Source organism: Armigeres subalbatus, chromosome 2, assembly GCF_024139115.2.
Source record: "Armigeres subalbatus isolate Guangzhou_Male chromosome 2, GZ_Asu_2, whole genome shotgun sequence".
NCBI lineage: Eukaryota > Metazoa > Arthropoda > Insecta > Diptera > Culicidae > Armigeres > Armigeres subalbatus.
The window spans coordinates 39,778,019-39,800,330 of record NC_085140.1 but is presented as its reverse complement, the minus strand read 5'-3'; the positions used below and the strand labels follow the sequence as shown (position 1 = coordinate 39,800,330).

Below are 22,312 nucleotides of genomic sequence, written 5' to 3'. Positions count from 1 at the left end.
TTTTAGCCATATTTTTAACCCTAAATGTTGGACAAAGTTTACAAGTGATTGAAAGGTATCCGCCCCCCCCCCCCATACAAATTAAATTTCTGTAAATGGGAAGAAAGTGCTCGGGAATACAATCGACATTTCCAGGATACTTTTAAATACTGGCTGTGCATGTGCTATGGCAAGACAAGACAAGACCAGATATAATAATGCTAATATCATTTTCCTATCTTAGATGTACATTTTCATGATAGCATTAGAAGCAAGGCGATAGTACAAATTTGATAGTTCCGCTTGTTTCCAAATCTACTTCTATGAAAATCTTTAGGCCTACCTGCCTAACGGAACTATCAACTATGTACTTTCGCCTCTAATTCTTATCTTATCATGAAAATGTACGTCTAAGTTTGGAAGATGATATTAGCATTTCCATATCATTGTAAGAGTTGTGAACTTCACGAAGGAGAAACACACTCGTCTCAATAATTATTAAATTAAAATGAATGTTATTTCTTGTTGGCGTACACAACATTAATTTTTCATTATGGTACTTGAAATACCATGCGCCTCCATATTAATCAAATGCTTTCAAACTTTTGGGTAATTAATTTGTTACATGATTTTGGATCACATGTTAAATATTGTGCAATTATGTGATAGCAACATTCAATTTTGTTTTGCTAAATGAGGTAAAAATGCTTATGAAAGTTGTTACATTTCAGTGATTATAACGATATTTGCTTGGTTGAGGATTATTGTTCCCCTTTCTTTAACATTGCTTACAAGAAGGCGTGATGTGCGTTGAGTAAGATTAATCGATCAGGTCTAAGAAAATTTACGAATCCAGAAACTAGTATTTGGCATACATATATAAATTGGTATACATATAGCCTTTCGGTAGTGTATAGGGTTTCCCATTGTTTCTCATGCAATTCATGGAGGTACTGGGTGTTACTTAATTTTTAAAAGTTCTATGCATTCAATTTTTATTATAAGCACATTTCAATACGTAGATTATAATCCAATAGGAAACGTTCCATTCAAACGCCATATTGAAAAGCTTCATCTACCACAAACCAGGGGTCACCATCCTACCATCGTACCGAGGGGTGAGCCACTGCATAATACACCATTTAAAACTGATATTTGGCAACCCGTCCACATTTATGTCAATCGAATGACACAGATGTCAAACGGGCTTGACATTGCAGCGAACGTCCGTGTTCGTGCCCAAAATATAGTTTCTCGATGCTGGTAGGATCGAAATTGGTAGGATGGTCGTTCGACGAGTTATTGGCTGCTAAATGGCGATTGTTTTGCTTTTCGTTTCGCGTCGTTTTCGCCAATCGGTTACCCCTTCCGACGGAAACCGTGTCACGTAATGTCCGGGTACACAATCGAGTGTCAGCAAGAGCCAATCTCGGTCAAATGAAGTGATTTGTGGCAGCTGTAATTTACACTGGTGTGTCCAAGTTGATTTTTCCTACGCGTATCGGGGGGATGTTATTGCTTTATTTATTGTCCGTGAGTTCTAGACGATGTTGCCAATTTGGGTTTTATTAGTGAAGTGGCGATTTGCTTATTCGTGAGACAGAGTAGCAGGACGGGCGACAATGATGATCGATTACTGAAGGGAACCTACTATGGCGAGTGTGTGGTTTGTTACCAGGTCTGGATCTTGAGGCAGTGTGGCAAATCTGGCCAAATGCAATTGTTGGATATTTAGTTCGGCCTACGTCGTTGACCGTGAGGAAGATCATTTGAGGAAAATTTGCATAATCTTCGTATTTGCTGTATTGTGATTTTGTGCTCCGTGTCTTGTCTTCAAATTTGATGTTTACCCACATATTCAATATATGTACAACTAGGCGATCTGATGCCTGTACCGATAAGTCGCGATTGCTGTATTAGTGCTTGTTTGTGTGGGATCAGAAATTCTACAATATTTAGGGAAGAAAATAAAAAACATCTGCACCTTAGTATCGTTACTGTTTAAAGTCTAGTTTTTATCAATTTGTGACACAGCAATTTCAAAGAAGTACAACGTGACACATCAATTAGGGTGTACGAAAATCGTTTTACATAATGTACATAATATATGGCTCTTGCGTGTGATAAGTCAGAGCAAGGGCGTTCGCTGGTGTTGGTGCAACCGGTCCCAGTAGTGTAGTACCCCTTTCCAATCAATTTATTGTTCTAAGCGCATATAAACAATGAGCGCTTTCTGTTCCAGTCGCTACTTAGACTAAATAGTGTTCCCCCTCGAATCGGCGATAGTGGACCGAACGGAGAACCGATACTGACGGCATCTTGGCAGTTTGAACGCGTAGCAGCCAAGATGGACCGTGAGCAATCTTAGCCTTGGGAACGAAGGACACAAAAAGAAGAAAAAACTACGCAGTATACACATCATCTGGTTTTCGCTGCTCGGTCGCTCGTTTGGGTAGGTAAGTAGTTGCCATATAATCAAGAATGAGAATGTGATATGCTGGCGGTTTGCATACATATTGCTGGGCGGAGCACTTGATGTGCAGTTCATAATAATGACGTTGAATGCATTTATGTTTTGAGGAAACGATTGATTATGAGTCATTGATTACGAATCGATGCAATAGACATTATTCATAACATATTTCTACCTTTGTAGCATGTTGTTGCTTGCAGGAACGATGTTTTGTTACGGGATTGGGATGAATGAGTTGTTAATCAGTTTGACCTTGCTTTTTGGAGGAATCGTGTTACAAGTCCTGCGCTTGTGGCGCATTTTATCACATCACATGATCAAATATGTTTGATTGATAGGAACGCTTGGGCACAATACATCCTGGCATTGGTTTGGTACTTTGAAAATGGTTTCATAATAATTAATGAAATGTCGGATCAGAACAAATATGATTAATATCTTTACATGGGAGATTTTTAGTTACATGTGCTCGCTGAAAAACAAATGAATGAAAAAGTATCCAAAGGTAGAAATGTTGAGATCTAAAAGGGGTGGAAGGGTCCGTAGAGTAGTTGTCTACACGTCTGACTCTGAATCAGAATCATGGGTTCGATCCTCACCCCCTCCACAGCCCTAAATACAGGGAAAGTCAACATGACTTTAAAATAAAGCAGACGTAAATGAAACATAACAACAAGTCTCTATGACAGATTTTCAATAAAAAGGTTGATAAAGAAGATCACGATTGTAAACTCCACGGATTATAAATAGAAATGCCTGTGATGCCGGTTCAGTTAGGTGGGTCTGTACGCAAAAGAAAAGCACCACACCAGAAAGAAGAAGAAGAAGAAGAGATCTAAAAAAACAAAATAGTATCTTTGCGTTGTGAATGTTTTATGCACTTCTATTGTTTCAAAAAAGCATGCTTTTCAAAAGGTTCGTTATACTTTCTAAATTGATTCTTTGGCCGTAAATAAGAGGAATTAGAAGGAGGCCAAGATACCAAACTCCCCCACACACTACAAGACAAATTTTAGCCCTTGGGATTTTGAAAGTGAATTGGTAATGATATCAGTTTTGAACATATATTGAAGTACTGAAAAGGTTTGAGACAAAAGAGCTGCTTTCCATATTCGTCCTATCATAACGGAATTGATAAAGCACTTATCGACCTGTTTCTCACTCTTGAGATTTTCTTCTGTCGCTATCAAAACACGACGAAATAAAAATTGTAAAGCTCTTTTAGGGGAATGTCTTCACCTGTCATAAGACGAGTTTAATACGTATCTGTAACTGAATTTGTGACCAGCAGAGCACGTTTTCTAACAAAATATTTAATTTTTCAAGATTGTGATTAAGTAACGAGAAACGTTTTAAGATTCCCGTGTATGCGGATGGCGAAGAGTGACTGACTTTCCACATTTAAGTACGAACTTTTTGGAATCCATTTTTTCCACCTCGCGTTTTCAAGGGCGCCACTATCAATACTGAATCAACGAGCAGCTGTCATCTTTTTATTCTACGCTTGCTGCGATGCCGCAAAGCCAAAATATTTATCGAGATTGGTGCATCGGAAAACGCGAGCAGGCATTGAAAAAGATTAGATCATGAGTAAAAATCGGCTAAATTCATGCCAACTTGATGCTCTACTGCGGTCTAATCGCTGATGCTTCCTAGATCGTTGAAATTTGGCGTTCGTTGATTCAATGTTTAAAGATCTTCATCGCTCACTAACGAGAGACAACTGAGTGAGGCAAATCACTTGGTAACCTAACAATGAGTGTTGTTACCACACGCTGTTAGAAAAGTCTTTTCAGATACTGTCATCGGGGTGACAATGGGTCAAATGGGGGTGAGAATGGGTCACTGTTTCAACTACTTAGAGTGCTTGTAGAATAGATTTAATGTATCTGAGGGCAAGAAGACTAAAATATAAGAGACCTTTTTGAACGATTTTGCTTTACAACCTCCAGACTGCCGGTAAGAGCGATGACCCATTCTCACCCCCCAGACCCATTGTCACCCCCGATGGCGGTATTAGGAAAATTAAGTCCGATATAAGAATGGAACTCTGATACACTACATGGGAGGCTTTGATACTGTCTCTCTTCCATCCCAGCTACTTGAAAGCAGAGTGAATAAAGCAAAACACCTTATGTGTTTTGGTTTTATTCTAGTAGAGCGAGCGTAACACAAATGCTCCAATCGTAGCTTCCCTGGATACCATACCAAGTTTGGCTTGGCGAACTCTGTTGCTCGTTGTTTACGCAGCAACGATCGCTCATAATCATTGTTTGGCACGGCATACAAAAAACAAGGCAGGCTCATCACGTATGTAAACATTCAGTTTGAATGTAAACATGTGACGTCACTGCTATCTTCGCACAAGCTGGACCGAGACGATGCCATACGGTCGCAGCATGCTTACTTTTGTACTCCAACATGTGGCGATAAAATATGCATCACATTCGAAGTGTCATTTTTCTAACGAGCCTACCTTGTTTTCTGTATACCGTGATTGTTTGGTATCCATCTGAGCAAGGCTGTTCACTCACTGGCATAGGATGCTATGATTCAATTAGATCAATGCTCGTCCACTTCACTCACGCTTTCAATGCCTGAACGCGAGACATAATTTATCTGGATTCTGGACAGCTTCACCATGATCGATGAATTTATGCGGAAGTTTGGTGATGCGTTTTCCGAACACTACTTTCCGGTGCGGAACGTGTAGAACCGAATACAAGTGCGAATAAGGCTCAAACAGCATAGTATATCGTCCTTTATCAAATTCAAGAAGCCTTTTCTTTAGGAACTTATCCAAACTAGCAGGCAAAAATAGTTCGACATTACTGTCCCGAAACAGCAACACTTCTAACAGCTTCAGCACCACTGAACCAAAAAATATTTCCCGATACAAGTCGAACCTGACCGATCTGACCCGCATTCTTCGCTTTTCACAAAATGGAGAGAAAACCAATGAATCGTCTATTCACCACACTTTCTATAACTTTAACAGCCGCAATGTTGATCAATTAGCAGTTGATCAGCGCAGTTTACCTTTCCCGTCAAAAACTTTTATTCGCTCAATCGATTCAATATTTTATTTACGGTCAACTTTCCCAAAGAACACATATTTTTTACGCCTTTAAGTTTTTTTTAAATTTAGATCAAAAATCGAAAAAGTATTTGAACGAACATCGAGTGAATTATTTAGGCCAGTTTACACGAGCAGCACGTGTTTTTGACTGAATCGAAGAATCGACTGAGACAATAAAATGGGACATAATTTTTGACGGGAAAGGTCAATTGGGTGGTAGTTGCAGGTGTCGCTACCGTTGCTTTTCAGGATAAGGAACACCAAATTGAGCCTAATCGGGAAGGGTACCGGCCTGCCATTCTTTATTTTCTACTATTAAGTTGGAGGATGTTTTCATATCGCATGCTTCTTCCGGAAGACTGCTGTTCGAAACGGTTTTTTTTTATTTTAACTTTATTTAGGTGTTTTTTTAATCTTGAAATTAAGTTCAACGCCGTAAGGAAGGGACTCAGAATTCCCTTTCCGGGCCAACCCTGGGTCTCACCATGAGAGCAACAATGGCGAATAAAAGGAAGGCTAGCCGGAGGGGCCGCCTTGCGAGTCAACCAATGGCTTCGTCTATTAATTTACAACTTAAAATTAACATTTAAAAATTTGCTTAGGGTTGTAGTAATAAAATAAAAATGAAAAGAGAGCTACACAAGATACTGAAGACGTTGGACATTGGATGATAACGGGGTTCTAAACTAAAGATGGTGCGTTGTAACTCCGAAAGTCCCTCTGGCTGTCCAGAAGATATTGCTCCAGTAATTTTACAGGTAATGCTCCGCTGAAGGTGATGTCTGTTGTTCCTTCCACTGTTTTCCTGGCTCCTAGGTGGGCTGTTCTCCGGTGGAAAGACATCTGCGTCTGAAGAACTGGATTATGTTCAAACGTGCCATAAGTTATACGATTTACCAGCCAAAATTTATATAAGGACATAAAATCCTTTTGGATCATTCGACCTTTCCTTGATGAAAGGACCAGATCGCCAATTAGAATAAAATAACCGATTTCAGAAATTCGAGTCTGCGATTCTAAAAAAAACATTGACAATGTGGCGGCATAACTTTTGGTGTGTATTGCTGGTGTTAAAATAGATGACGGAAGCCCCCCAAGCTGATCGTAGGTGGGTGATCACTGGGAGATGGGACTTATATCCTTTGAAGGGCAGCTTGCCTATGGCAGTAGGACTTATCCCCGAAGCAGAATGTTCGGGAGCCTGAGGAGGAAGCTAAATTTCAAAAAATAATCCTGCATCTTTCAGGAAGCAGATGAGAACAGCCGTTTTCGCTTCGTAGTCAGCAAGTACATCTCTGATACTGGCCTGGATGCCGTATAACTGCTTGGGATGGCCGAATGGAGGGCAACGGCAAACGAACTGTTCCACACTGTTGACTACACCACAGATATCGCAGTTGGATCGGAATGGGCCTCCCCCGTACTTGTGGTAGACTCTAGTGTGCGCGGTCCTGAGCCTTGAGATCACGATTTGCTCCTTTTGGTAGACCAAGTCATTCCAAGGACCTTTTGACCCTTTTTTTAAGGAAAATTGATTTCCTTGTTTTCTAAAGCGTTGCCCAGTCCTGACCGACGACAATTTTGTCCAATTTTTCACGTCGGCCAGCGGGACGGAGCTGGTGTAGAGTAGGCCCTCATGCCTCAATGGCCGGGAATCCAGGCAAAACAGGAGTTCGGCGCCATACTTGCGGGGATTCATTGGATTCACTGATGTTTTGGGTTGTGGCTGAGTCCGTAAGGATCGCTATTGGCATATTTGCTGGAAGGGTAGCAGCAACGAAAATGGCTGCAGCTTCTGCGGAGAAAATGCTAGCTTGAGGAGGTAGGCTCTGGGACCTGGCAAGGTTGCTTTCGGAAACGCCGAAGCCTACCCCTCGGCTAGAGACAGAAACATCCGCGTTCCTGATTGTATGGTTCCGGAAGCGAATGGCGACGAGATCGAGAACCGACCTACTCAGCACCTCGGTTTTATCGCCGGAAGCGTGCGGAGATGGATTTTTTTACCTTGACGGGAGGCATCAGCCAGCTTCTTGCTCCGTGCCAGTGGACCCGAGCCACTGGGGGGGAGAGACCGGTGCCGGCCACGTTCCTGAGGATCCGGTCAGTCTCGTCAATGAGAAGGATCATGTGCTCTCCTGAGGTCACAGCAGCAAAGGAACCGGCCTTGCTGTGAGGAGTGAGAACTCTATACCGAAATGGGGTCATACCGACGTCGACGCAAGCTGCTTCTGCTGGAGTAGAAGCGAGGAGTCGAAGACGGAAGAAAAAAAAAATTCCGATCAGGACATTCGCATTCAGGGCTATCGATGGATAGGGCGATGCATCTGGGCTGCCTTTTACCCTGGATGCAATCGATGGTTCCTGATACTATTTTTCAGCCGGTGAACAGCAATCAATCAGTCCAATCTGCTCAATGTCAACATGCTAAAGCAGTTCATGATAACGATAATCACGGTGGAGAACAGTGTTCGTTCGCTAAGACGATCCCCACCAGTGCGTATCCAAATGGGTGTCTAGTATAGGAACTAAATGCGTTCATATTTCATTTACGCACTTGTTATCGCACCAGTTGTTTATATCAAGGGTGTTGAAATGCAATCATGTTCCGCACCGGTGGTGGATATCCGGTTGCTATTCTATAAAGGCAAACACGGATACAAAAAAAGGAAAAAAAATAATAATTTATTTTCAAATCTTTTAGAACGCGTGCCAACTTTTCTAATACAAGTATGCGAGATTAGTTAGATACTCAACAGCTTGGTGGTGCTAGCTTCAGGGAATCAATATTCGAGCAACGCCTAACAATATACCTTTTGTCATCAACATAGTTTGTTACTGACAAACGCGCCTTGCAACAAGCCTTTGTCAGAACCTGAACACAATATTACAAGAATCATTTCCCTCGCATGCTCTGATATTTCCGAGAATACAAGATTATTATTGTAATTAATGTTAGATTCTCGAATATTTCCATGAAAGTAGAAACTACGATAGCATAAAACCGAAATTTGCTCTAGAGATAATGCAAAATAACGGAATGAAAAGTTAGCAACAAAATTGTCTTCTTTTTTGTCGTGGACAAAATTGTTCGGATCTTTGTCATTATTATCTCCGACAAAAACAAAGCTTTGTCGTTGGTTCTCTTTTGTCGTTTTTTTCATATGCGCATGTCGATGGCTAAAACCGTTCCGATGTAGAGGTGTGCGCCGCCGCGCCACGCCGCCGCCGCTGACAGTTTTGGCAATTGTCGGCGGCGGAATTTACCATCGGCGCGCCGCCGTTCGAAATTTGACACGCCGCTGATCTATAATATATACAAGTCCGCAGAATTCCCCGATAGATATCCCCAACTTATTACGTTGAAACTCCACTGAATTTTTTGTAGAATACCAATGATTGCCTTGAAAAAACTAAGAGGAAGAATTGCAGAAGGCCATTTGGCCGGAAGCCAAATATTGTTTGGCCAAGTATGCCATTTGACTGAACAAATCACTTAGCCGAAGCCCATCTAGCCTCAGAGTTTTTCGCCGAAAATGTCATTTGGTCGACAGGTACATACGGTCGAAAACCGACATTTTCTATGGCTGAAAAAATCCATTGGTCGAAATGGTCGTTTGCCAGAAAGGGCCATTTGGCCAAAATGAACATCCGGCTAAAAGTGTCGGAGTGTTTTGCAAAAAGGTCATATTCGTGCCATTATATGCGACACAAAGCGATGGGTATCCAGTTAGCTATGCGAACAAAGGCGTATGATTGCCGATCCGGAGGTTGCGAGTTCGATTCTCGGTTTGGCCTAGGATGCTTCAGGGTGGAAAGCATTTGTGGCTCTTTGTGTACATCGTATCCATTGTACTTGTTATACAAGACCTTCATGCAACTGAAAGGCACGGGAAAGCTTTCAATATATTGTCAGATTATCTGAATGTGATACACTGCGCGGCGTTTGTAATGTTCCCAAATGGGCACTTGTACAAAACTTCACGCGGCGAATGACTGTCGAAAGGTACGGCCGCGCCAAACCATACACCGCAATGCTATATTCACCCATAAGAATCAAGTAAACGGGGTGCAGAAAGCGCTACGGTACCTTTCCTGATGGGATCACCGCTTGCAATTTTGGCAAAATCAGACAATATGTAGAAATGATGATAGAACACTTAGTTGAAAAACAGCCCATGTTTCAGATAGAATATATAATCATTGAATAGGGTAAAAGACCCAATAGTGGAGGAACTAAGCACGATCCATCACTATTTGTTCGCCTACACCACGTCTAAACTTCATTTTGCTTACCTTAGATACGCATTCGAAAGCTCATCAAATATATTTTAAACGAAAAGTGATCTAATTGCTGCAGAACCCATCATTGTTACCTAAAATGATACCTCCAATTATTGGTGCAGTGTTCCAATAGTTGCGGTATTTTTTAATTCTTGTTCCTATAGTTGCGAATTCCATTGTTCAATGACAGCTGCATTGCGCTGCACATTCAGATGCACTTTTATTGCATCTGACGTCGATTGACAACCGTTTGACGTCTAGAATGCGTTGCAGTTATCGAACGGCATTCGTTAACTGCAAAGTAAACATTTTGCAGTTATCGAACGGCTACTGTATAATGATACTTTACCAGTTTTGAGGTATTATTTCTTCTGTTTTCTTTTATTTCGCGTAATGACAGGTCAACAAATTGATAGACTTAATGGGTTGCTGCGTTTGATTAGTAGATTTCGTAAAAATAACACTACCGCAACTATAGGAACACCCACGACTATCGGAACTTTTGCCCTAATCATTCTTTAAATGAATAAGTTTGCTCGGGATGATGAACGCGTCTGCCCGGTTTAAAGTAAAGGAATTAACGCGTCTGTTCGGTATCAGACGACGGTAGGAGATAATGCCTTCTTTAGATGATAGCATCGCCCGGTATTAGGGAAAAGGAAGTGAAAACGCCTCCTCAAATGAAAAAAAAAACGTTTTCAATCGGAATTGCCGTTTAAGATTCTACCTTTTTTAAAAAAATACAGCCGTTGTTCGACTATTTTAGAACAAAAATTACCTTGGGAAACACTGTACTCTGATATGTTCATAAACAACACATTTTGGAGGACCAAGAACATCTAATTCTACTAAAGGATATTCAACGGATAATCTTCAATAAGACACTCTTGAACGTATCTTTGAACGCTGCTTTTTTCGGACGCATACAGTCGATTGCGAAGATGTGTTTACAAGAGGTACTTTATTTTCGGGGAAATTACATTCGGGTAAATTGCATTCGGAGAATTGGTATTTGGGGAATTGTCGCACAAACCAAACGCCATTTTCGGCTAAATGATTTATTCGGCAAAACGACGTTTTCGATCAAACAATCATTTCGGCCAAATAGCAGTACTTACTAGGGGTACTAAATACTTACTAGGGCAAACAACTTTGTTGGCTAAATTACGAGCTCGGCCGAATGTCCCTTTCGGATGTATGTCGCTTTCGGCTAAATAACAATTTTGGTCAAATCATTTTCGACCTATCAACCGTTTTGGACAAACGCTCAGTTTAATTCCCAATGGAATTCGGCTTACCGTGTTATTCGGTCAAGTGGTATTCGAACAAATGGCTTTACGCCGAATTACTTTCAACCAAACAATAGGAAGGGTCATTTGGCTGAAAGGTGTTTGGTCGGTTTATTACCATTAGACCAAAACTCATCTGGTCGAAAATGTCATTCAGCCGAAATGGACATACGACCGAAAAACTTATTTGGCCAAATAGGTCATTTGACCGAAAATACCGTACGCCGAATTGGTCCTTTGGTCGAAAAGGTCATTCGCCGAAATGGCCGTCTGATTGAAAGCCCATTTGGTCGTATGATCCATTCGGACAAATGACCCTTTCTGTCAAACGACGATTACGACCAAACAGCATTTTCAGCCAAAGGACCATTTCGGCTAAACAACCTGTTAGGGACAACGGATTCTCCGACCGATTGTCGCTTTGAACAAATGGAAGTTTTTATCAAACTGTTTTTCATTTAATAACCGCTTCGCCCGAAATTTTTTTCCGTCGAATGATTTTCGGTCAAAGGACCCTTTCCTATTTTTTAGTAACTTTCCGTAGAATTTTCGAAGAATTTCCAATGAGCAAAACAAAGAATTTCCCCTAGAAAACCAAAGAAATTTGTTCATAACTCCGAAAAACCAAACCAAAACCAAACTTTCCGTAAAAAATTAAAAACTGAATATTAAAATTCTGAAAAAGTTTAGTGGAAATCCCGGAAAATTCCTCCTGGAAGTTTCAAAGAGTTTTCAATATAAAAATAAAAAACTGAAAATATTCAAAAAAAAAAATGTTCTGAAAATATTTCTGCAGAAATTTGAATCAATTTCTTGTAGAAATTCGGAAGAATTTCTCATGAATAATTTTCCTTATTATTATTATTATTTATTCAGACTAGTACGACTAGTCGAGTCAAGTACGAGACACTGAAGACGGCCTTACTGTTGAGGTCGAAATACGTATCTGTCAAGATACAATTAAGTGGTGGAATTCAATGGGATTGTTTAAACTCGTCTTATGACAGGTGATGTAATTTCACTTTAACACCTCCGTGTGTCGATCGGTGAATAGCAAGCCATGACGCGTCCCCTTCTTGACAGATCTTTGTGGCTTGCATAACGCACCCATGGAGAGCTGCTGTTATCGCATTTCGCTCCGGCCGTTTGTGGCCTCACATTTTGGCGATCCTGCCAGGTTATTTTTTGGATTCTGACGCTGATTTCAAAAGGTGAGTTGAGTTCAAGTGATTAATGTGCTAATTATTAATGTATTAATATGTTTGATGGTTTACAAAAATACAAGACTTTGTGTTGCTACAAAGCGCGTCTGAAAGACCGCTGAAAAATTGGTTGTGGTTTGGATAATCACAAAGCACGTCTGGAAGACCGCTGGAGAATGGATTGTGGTTTGGAAGATCATAAAGCGTGTCTGGACGACCGCTGGAAAACGAATTGTGGTTTGGAAAATCGCAAAGCACGTCTGGCAGACCGCTGGAAAATGGATTGTGGTACTTATACTTATAGTACTTATAGTACTTATTAACATAAGACTAAAATTTAAGTATGATATCTCATTCAAGTATGATATCTTTGCGAAATTTTATATAAATATCATTTTCTAGGCCGTTGCTCGAAAGTTCAACATCGATTTGTGCCGATTCCGAAACTGCGGACTCGATCGAATAAAATTTTAAATATGCTTCGCTTGAAACCTGCAAATTTTCTTGCAGTGTTCAAAGCACACGCACCGACTTTCCCACATTGAATTAAAATTATGTTTGTCTTTATTATTTACGTACGTTATATTTACGTACTGAATGTAAAATAAATTCATGTCTTTCACTTATATTAAATTCGTCATTTAATTCAAAATGATTCCAGAAAATTCAAATATGTTTGAAATGAACTATAAATGGTATGAGTTGATTTACACGTTAACTCTCCCGGACACGCTCAAAATGCTCAAATCCTTTCTCGATGCAATGGATATTTTTTGAAAGCTTACTTTGAATATTTTATGACAATTGTTTTTATTCCATCCGCAGCCCCAGGAGCCATGACACCAATCGCGGTGATTGGTGGTGTAAAATGTCATTTGAATTCGTTTGTTTAATTTTCCCAGAACTTTTTTCAGAAGGTAGCTATCGATTCATGAGGTATGACGAACTTATAGCGTTTAAATGTGCCTACAACTTTGTCGAACAAGACATTGCTCCTGTCATAAGACGAGTTTATACCATCCCATTGAATTCCACCACTTAATTGTATCTTGACAGATACGTATTTCGACCTCAAAGGTAAGTCGAGTCAAGTACGAGACACTGAAGACGGCCTTACCTTTGAGGTCGAAATACGTATCTGTCAAGATACAATTAAGTGGTGGAATTCAATGGGATTGTATAAACTCGTCTTATGACAGGTGAAAACATTCCACTAAAAAGCTCAAAATAATTTTCTTATCAAGACATTGCTGTAAATATGTGATCTGGGGCGTGGGAGGCAAAATGTCATTCAAATGACATTATGTCAAATGACACGTGACATTTTGGAGAGTTTTCACTCTCCAGCCTCAGATGTTGTATTTAGAGCAATGTACCCTTGGACAAAAATATAGCCCTACTCAAGCGTTATGAGTACATCTAAAACTATGGAATAGATTTGGCTTCTAAAGAAAGTTATGAAAAAATTAGTCAAATGACATGCAGATGACATTTTACAAGCCTGGGTGATACACCCAGGCGAGAAAGCTTGCCGAGAGGGATTGTGTAGTGAATTTAGTCAAACATTGCTTTCTAATCAATGTTGTGCGTTGATCTTCATACTAGTAATGCAGGTTGAGGTAAAGTTGAGCAGATGTGACAGCTCTACCTGGCAAAAATCCGTGCTAATCAAAGAAAATATAATTCTTAGCTGGATCCAATAGAGCGCTGCTCACAATAATTTCAACAAGTTTTAACTTTTTCATATTTGTTGAACCAGTTATAAATGGTTGCTAACGATATGCCGTATATCGTAACCAGATTCGGCTTTGATACCCCACAAAAAGTAGTGGCCATACAGGACGTGGCATATTGTGTTCGGATTAGCCTGTCGATGTCGAATATTCTCGATAATGATATTGGCCATATTTCTGTGTGTCTTTCATGTTATATAAGAACATATATTTGAATATTGTCTAATATCACAATACTTACTGAAGAGTTAATTACTTATTGACGAGAAACATTTTATACAAAGAGTTTTCTTTTTCAGAATTAATGTATTTGCATCCATAATAAGGACAATATTTGAAGCACTAGTTGCCAAAATACAGGTTACGATTTTCATTTGAAGCAGTATATAGTAAATGCCCACCTTACGGTTTTTACAAACAATTTATAGTGAATAATGCACCTTTTATGGGCTGAAAAAGCATCCAAAGCTCAGATTAGGAAAATTTATCAATTATAAAGTCCATTTCGCTCGAAACTTGATGGCTTGAATAATAGATTGTGCACAATTATTGTTGCTTTTGACTACTTGGTGTACTAACCATAAGTAAGCAAATCGTCTGGTGGCATAACTTTGGTTAGAGCTTCAAAAGGTTTGAGCCATATACAATATGTGCCTTAAATCTAAAAATATAGAACCTAAATCTAAAACAAAGAGCCGCAATTCAACGTAGGTGCAAGTATCGTGCGGACAAATTTCGGTACTTCTACCGGGTCCACTCCAGAGAACCGTGGCACGTTTTTTCTCGGGCAAGTTTTATCTCGTAAGCGAGGGTGAAGAAAAGCATCGAAAACCGCACGGATACTCCATATTATGGCCACGAATTTTGTGGCCATCATTAAAACTCGCTTTCCCGGGCTTCAAGTAATACCACGAACCATAGACCAAGCGTTCCCTCTGGAAAACTGTCATATGATTATTGATTCCGCAGTCCATGTAGGATCGTCTCCCACTAACGGATTGAAAGAAATTTATAAGGATCGCTGACTGTGGCACTTTGACTGGTTGACATGGCCACCGCTAGATTGCTTAATCTGAGCTGTTTATTCAAATGAGCTTTTTCGAGCTCTATGCGAAATAAGTGACGTCACTTAGGGCACTAAAAGAAATTAAAATACGTATAAGAAAATTTCATTATGTTCGTCTCCGTTCCGTTGTTTAGATTTACTCGGGTTTCGCCTCCAAGCAGGGGGAAATCTTCAAGCTAAAAGTTCTCGCCCATTATCAAGACATTCTGCATTTTACCCTAAGTAGATATCTAGCTTAACAGTAAGTTCAAGTGGGAAATTTCATTTGTCTGTTTGGAGTGCTGTATTGTCCGTTTTCGAACACTCTTTGAGACCTATTGTCGAGTGTTTCAAGCCGGCCCCCTTTTAAAAAGCAACAGCAGTTTCTTCTAAAAAAGAGCGTTACTTGTACTGCTGCTGTTAATCGTAGGAAGCTTTCGTTTCGAACTGAAATAAATTCATCTCATTTTGATGAATGGGATAGTATGCCAATTTCGTAGGATCATTTGCAGAATATAATCCCAAAAATAAGAAACAAATTAAATTGTTTTATTTTCTATTTTATTGTTTTAGGTAGGATAAATACTATATAGGCACTAAGAAATGCCAGTACAGTGGTCAATTTTACCAACGGTCCGAATCCGGCACCATGCTCCATCAAATAGAAGCCCCACAAACCTCTGCGATATGTGACACGGAATTGCCTTTGGCTGTCTCGCACCATATGCGCCAGAGCGAGTGCACAACAGCCGTGAACGCTCGGCTTCGCACCTCATTGTGGCGGTGAGCAAAATTTAATGGTCATGTCATTATTTCTAACCTATCTCAATATTTCGGAACGTTGCCGCGCGCCGCCGTCGAGACCAACCATCGCCGTTGCAGTCGGCGCCACCATCGTTGCTCTCGGGCACCGCTCAGTGCGGGGTGATTCGAGTTCTTATTTTTAGCCCTCGGGGAATGTGTGTTTTTTTCTGATTTTTAATTTTCATTTATCTTTCCTTGCACACCCACACCGCGACTGCGAGGAACGCGACCAAACAGTGTGTGGTGCTGCTCCCGACGTAAGTATTGTGCATGCAAGTTGGCATTGTGAAACGTCTACAGAGTTCCGCCGCAGTCGTCGTGTTTGGCAGACAGACGTGATAATTCGCCATCGTTTGCTGCCCGGTTGGTATACGAATAAACACAAAACGGCAAACGGTGTTGCATAATCTGGGAACCGACCGGCATTATAAATACCGGTGAAAAGTGATCGGTGCATCGGGACTGCAGCCGCGTAACAGCATAAACGAAGGAAACGCCATCCTCGGTTGGACCGCGCGCGTACGTATGTGCAAACCATGGTCTTAGCCAACGCAGAAAATCTTATGACTCATTGTGCGTACGTGCAAAGTTGAAATCTTATCGCAACTTAAATGTTTTTGGTGGATATGATTAGCTTTACCCGGAAAGTATGAGGTTGATAAATTATACAATCATCTTGACAATCGAGCGAATGGCGGTGGAAAGTTACCATGCTAAAAAAATGAAGGCGATTGGGACCTTTTCAAGTTTTGAAGTCTTTCTAATATTTTGATACTCAGATAAGCTGTGGAGTACAATTCTGTCTAAAACCTTTTAATATACAGAAAGCTGCAATATTATCACACCAATATTTAATAAGTCTGAATAACTTTGAATGAGGAAATATTATGACGATGACCTGGGTTTCCGCAGCGTTGCACTATGGGGCGGCTTCATACAAGTAGGTGGTCGAAAATATTTTCATTTCATTTCTGCAATATTTCACACTTATATCGTAGATTATTGTCTAAAAGATGTGAAATACTTGTTTTGCAGGTCGTTATTACTTCTAAGGTCTTCAAACTCCCTGGAATACATATCTACGAATGTCTCATGTACACAGCAGTCTATAGATGTGTATTTTATTGTAGCGCAGACCTGTAGAGTTCAAACTAGAAAATTGTATACTGTTTTTATGTGAATTGAGTTGTACAGATGTTCTAAGTTGCACAAGGACTCCGTCAAATACAGGCCATTGCATCTACATACGTAACAGGTTGTCTTTGTAGGATTTTTCAGATTGGTTCAGGCTCTTAACCCGTAAAACAAGTAAAGGGAATACAATATAAAGCTCTATTAAAGCTAAACGAACTCCATGCAATAAAAGCTTCAAGATATATAAGTATACTGCAACAACATTTATTTATTCATTATGTACATGAACATCCTCAACAAAATCATCATTTATTTCTTCAAGATCGATTAAAATATCTGCTATGGTATATTTTTCTGTACTCGAATCTGTTGTATTGCAAGAAGTTTCAGTCACTAAAAAACTTTGAACATCTTCTGAGATATTCCAGATTAGATTTATTTTGAAGTCGCTCCCAGTAGCGCTTTTTCTATGGTATCCTCTCTTGGATCCATTAGCTCGTCATTAATTCTTCTGCGCTTCGTACGCTCACTTAAATCCTCAAAATTTTTTGATGGCCTTCCACGAGATGTTGAAGCCACTGGCTCTGGCTCAGCATGATAAAATTCTTGTAATTCAAATTCTGTGTCAAGCCATTCCTCATTATATGAGTCAAAGTAAGTTTTGGACCGGGATGCGGCCTGCCATTTTTTTTCAAATTTCAAATGCAGATTTTTCAATTTTGTATGGAGTTGACTCTTTTTTTGTTTATCCCCAGCGAAGCTTTGGCAGATATATTCCAAAGATTTTTCAACGCGATCTACCTGACGTCCCTCGTGAGCTCTAAATACTTCAATGAGTTGCCTATAATTCATGATTCACCAAATAATAAGTACAAACACTTCACACGATTTACCTTCGCAATCACAGCTCACTATGCACTCAGATAGACATTCATAAATGTTCTGTTTATTTATTTCACCTAGGTACATACCAATAATTATCGAAAGATGTCCTTAGGTACAGACATTTTTGCTTCTTGTATTCACATATTGGATTTTAATTAATATCAAAATTTTACTTTTTATGAAATAATTTCAAATGAAGCCTAGAGTATTTTCGTAACCCTCAAGAGTATATTGTTTTTTTCATATTTATTTGCTTGATACTTGATAGATAATGAGTTGCCTCCTCTTGGTGAGCCTACGCCAAATGGAGTATCATATAGCTGCATAAGCTATCGTGTACACGGCCTACCACGAAGCCTACGACACTTTTCGTGTTATCTACTATCTCTATTTTAACTGTTCTTGATGCTCTTTTGTCATACAAATGGGATTTGTATCCAGCCCATCACAGTCTGCCGTGTATTATGAGAATAATTACATTTAATGTTTCAAAATTAATGACTTTTTTTCGAAAAAGTGATCGGAATCGCAGATTTGCAGCCATAAGCAGCTGGAATTTGTTTTAATGCCTTCTGGGAGGTCCAAAGAAAGTCGTAGTGGTAGTCGCTAAGCGAAACTTTGAGAAACTTTTTTTGTATGGAACTTTTTGTATGAAAAAAAAAGTTTTTTCTTCGTGTCCTTTTCGGATGTTTCACTACCTATTTTCCCATAACTAACCCGTTCTTCGCAAGTCCATGAAACAAGCTTCCAGAAACTTTTTAAAGAGTTGGAAAAGAGCTACTGTAGCCGAAGATATTGACAGTTGAATAATGCATTGCTTTTTCAAGAACTAAAAAGTGTCTGGCTCTAATGCCTATATCTTGATAACCATATGGCTTAGAGTGCTGATATGATGGGGTTTAATGCTCCATAGCATTAGCATTTAGTAGGTTAACTTGAATTACGAATCAGAGAAAGTCGATTTTTTTATTTTCGGCCACCTGATTCCCCATAGTGCGTTGGTATGCTCCAGCTGCTCCAGCATCGACGTTCACAGTCAGATGATTTTTCTCTTTTTCTACAGCGGGCGGGTTAGTCGCAACGCACATTGTGCCTCATCGCGACCGTACGCTTGGCGATTCCTAGCGAGTGAAACACGGAATTCCACTAGTTCTATATCTGTAATGTTATATTCTTCACTGATTAATATCCTTACAGACCCTTTGTGTCGAATGATTGCATTCCTAACTACTTCAATCTATTTTAGATCGTCGAGGTTCTCCAAAATATTTTAACGAAACCTACTTTAGACTTCCGAGAATCTCTAAATCGTCCTGAAGTTCGGTTCATAAGTACTATGAGTTTTTAAAATCTGGAACCTTATATTCTTATCAATACGTATTTTGTGAATTGCGTATGCTTATTTAACCTCATACCGTGGTATAAGTGTTTTGCCATGAGGAAAGATCGTTTGGACTCGAGAATAACTTTTGAGAAGGGCTTATATGTTAACAACGAAAACCGTTCGTTGATGAGAAGAAGTTTCTGAGAAGGAAGTTAGTATATTGGAATTAAATTCGATATATGTATCTCGATAATGGTTTGTTTGTTTGAGCATTTCGATTAAAACTTTTGTGCAGTATCATATTCTGGTACAGATATGATTCGTCAACAAAATTATTCCGTTTTTATCAACAAGAAAATTCAATCATTTTTTTAGAGATTTAGCTCCTAAAATAAAATAGCTTGGGTTAGTTTTTGGGTAACTGTTGTGTTTATAATATTTCAAGCACTAGCGATAATAAGGCCGTAACTAACAAGAGAGGATTCTCTTCACCGACTTCCCTCTTCGAAATAAAAGTGACTAGATGCGGTTTTGTTTGTACCTTATTACTTCAGGACGAAGGATTACACTGTTCTCTGGTGTTCTGATATAACTGAAAAATCATTGAAATACTTTTTCGGATGTTCTAGGCCGTCCAAACTGTTCTGGAGTACATATCCTTGAATGTATCAGGAAATATGTCTACAAGCAAAATTCCCTAAGCTGAGATGTATGTCCAAAAATATCTATGTGATCATAAGCCATAAATTGATCGAATTTTGAATAAATGTAAACTATTTCAAGGGCTCCAAAACGCCTTGGAGTTCAGAACATGTGATATACCCGAATAACTAAGCCCTGAACGACGTATTCGTGCATTGTTAAACATATTAGCAGGTACATGGATCCGATAGCATTTCACTCATTACTTTTACACGCAACTATGGGCCTTTTAGTTTCTTCAAAACGCCCTTTAGTTCAAACAGTGCAGAACATGTGATCTACCCGATCAACCAAGTCCTTAACAATGTATCCGAGCATTGTTGAACATCCCAGTAGGTCTATTGAGCCGATAGGATTTCACTCACTACTTCTACAAGCAACTACCGGCCTTTTCGGTTCTCCAAAACGTCCTGGAGTACGGAACATGTTATCTACTCGATCAACCAAGTCCTGAACAATATATCCATGTATTGTTGAATATTCCAAAAAGTCCATTCTGCCGATAGTATTTTAATCATTATTTTTACAAGCTATTGCAGGTCTTTTCGGATCTTCAAAATGTCCTTGAGTTCAGAATATGTGATCGCCCGTGTATCGCTAAACACCCTAGCAGGTCCTTCGGGCCGATAGAATAGTACTCATTACTTTTACAAGCTACTACAAGCCTGTTATGTTCTCCTAAATGTTCTGAAGTTCCAAACACCCGAACAACCAAGTCCTAAATGATAAATCCTTGGATCACTGAACATTCCCGCAGTTCCATCGAGCTAGTAGAATGTCGCTTAATTCTTTGACAGTGGATCCTCCATGAGTTGATGTTCTAAGGCTCGATATCAAATCATTGAAACAAATGACGCCATACTCAAATATTTACATGGCTTCTTTGATAGTCCTTTCGAACTATTTTCCAAGTACTTGTGTTCCTCATCTCGATACCGACTGTATTCTTCTTCTTCTTATTGGCATTACATCCCCACACTGGGACAGAGCCGCCTCGCAGCTTAGTGTTCATTAAGCACTTCCACAGTTATTAACTGCGAGGTTTCTAAGCCAGGTTACCATTTTTGCATTCGTATATCATGAGGCTAGCACGATGATACTTTTATGCCCAGTGAAGTCGAGACAAATTTCCAAACCGAAAATTGCCTAGACCGGCACCGGGAATCGAAACCAGCCACCCTCAGCATGGTCTTGCTTTGTAGCCGTTCGTTTTACCGCACGGCTAAGGAGGGCTCCGACTGTATTACATCTCTTCAAAACGTCACTGTTCCGATCATTTCAATACCAAATTTTAAAAACGACTTTGACCTTTCCAACTTATGAATGTTGTTAGATATGATATCTCAGTGAGTCCATTTAGCTTATATGAGTTTAATCATCACTTGTACTAGCAATTGCAGGCATTTGCGGTTGACTAAAATATTCTGGAAGTCGTATTGTTTTATGTAAAGACCGTTATACGCCTTAACAAAAAGTCAGCAGCCAAATTGTCTCAACGATCAGGATGACGAAACTTGATTGAGTGTTTATATTTATTAAACAATCTGCAAGCTGTCAGAAGCAAAATCTTCCCAAGGTTTTTGATATCAAGGTCTTCAGGGTATAGTCAAACTTGAACTCCAATATTTTTATTGGGTAGCCAAGATCCTGATGAACATTTTTGCTGAAGAAACTGGCGACCTAGCTCTCTTCTGTGATTTTTCACAAGCAATCTAACAGGCTGGGCATAAAGGGTTAAGGGTTATGTTATCAACGGATGCCACCTTATCGTAGGAAACACGTCACGCTTTTAGTGGGAGGGGAAAGGTTTCTGACTACTCATATCAATTTTTTGGAAATTTCATACAAAAAGTGGAACAATGAAGGGAGGATGGATTGAAAATGGTTAATTTTTGCTTAACATAATTTATGGACGTTCCCTTGATGCACTCCTTACTTACCAGGAACCTCAACCAGTCACCATTGATGATCAATATACATTTCCTATGTCTTTTCACTAATCCTTGCCTCCCACTGGCATGTTCACGTGGTTTATGGACAGTCCTTTACCATTTAAAAATGTTACAACCTGAAAATCTTACATTCTCTAAGCAATATATAATTTTTACTAAAATTTTAGCTAAAAAAACCTTCAAAGAAAATTATTCCGATTTTGTCACTTTTCCGATTTTATCAACTGAAACTCACGGACCGTGTTATTAAAAACGGAACATATCTGTATCGAAAAGTAAAAGTCAATTGGACGAACGGGTAATTTGGCTGAATATGTCACATGGCTGAATAGGTCGTTCGGCCGAATAAGTCATTTGGCCAAATAGGTCATTTGACGTCTCACTTCTCAATCATCTTTTCTCACTTCTCACTTCTCAGTGAAAAATGAGA

General features: G+C 39.6%; 1 protein-coding gene across 5 annotated transcripts in view; it reads left to right on the top strand.

Annotated features, from left to right (window-relative positions):
- Window positions 1-1,207: 1,207 nt before the first annotated feature.
- The window catches only part of LOC134218483 (circadian locomoter output cycles protein kaput-like), a 295,619-nt gene continuing 274,514 nt past the window's right edge, over window positions 1,208-22,312 (top strand). The window contains exons 1-2 of one of the 5 annotated variants that reach the window (XM_062697543.1): window positions 1,209-1,450; window positions 2,222-2,435. The gene's annotated coding sequence lies outside the window, so the exon portion shown is untranslated. Of the gene's footprint in view, window positions 2,436-22,312 lie in introns of all 5 variants that reach the window. The other 4 variants (XM_062697540.1, XM_062697542.1, XM_062697544.1 and 1 more) reach the window with 4 other exon arrangements.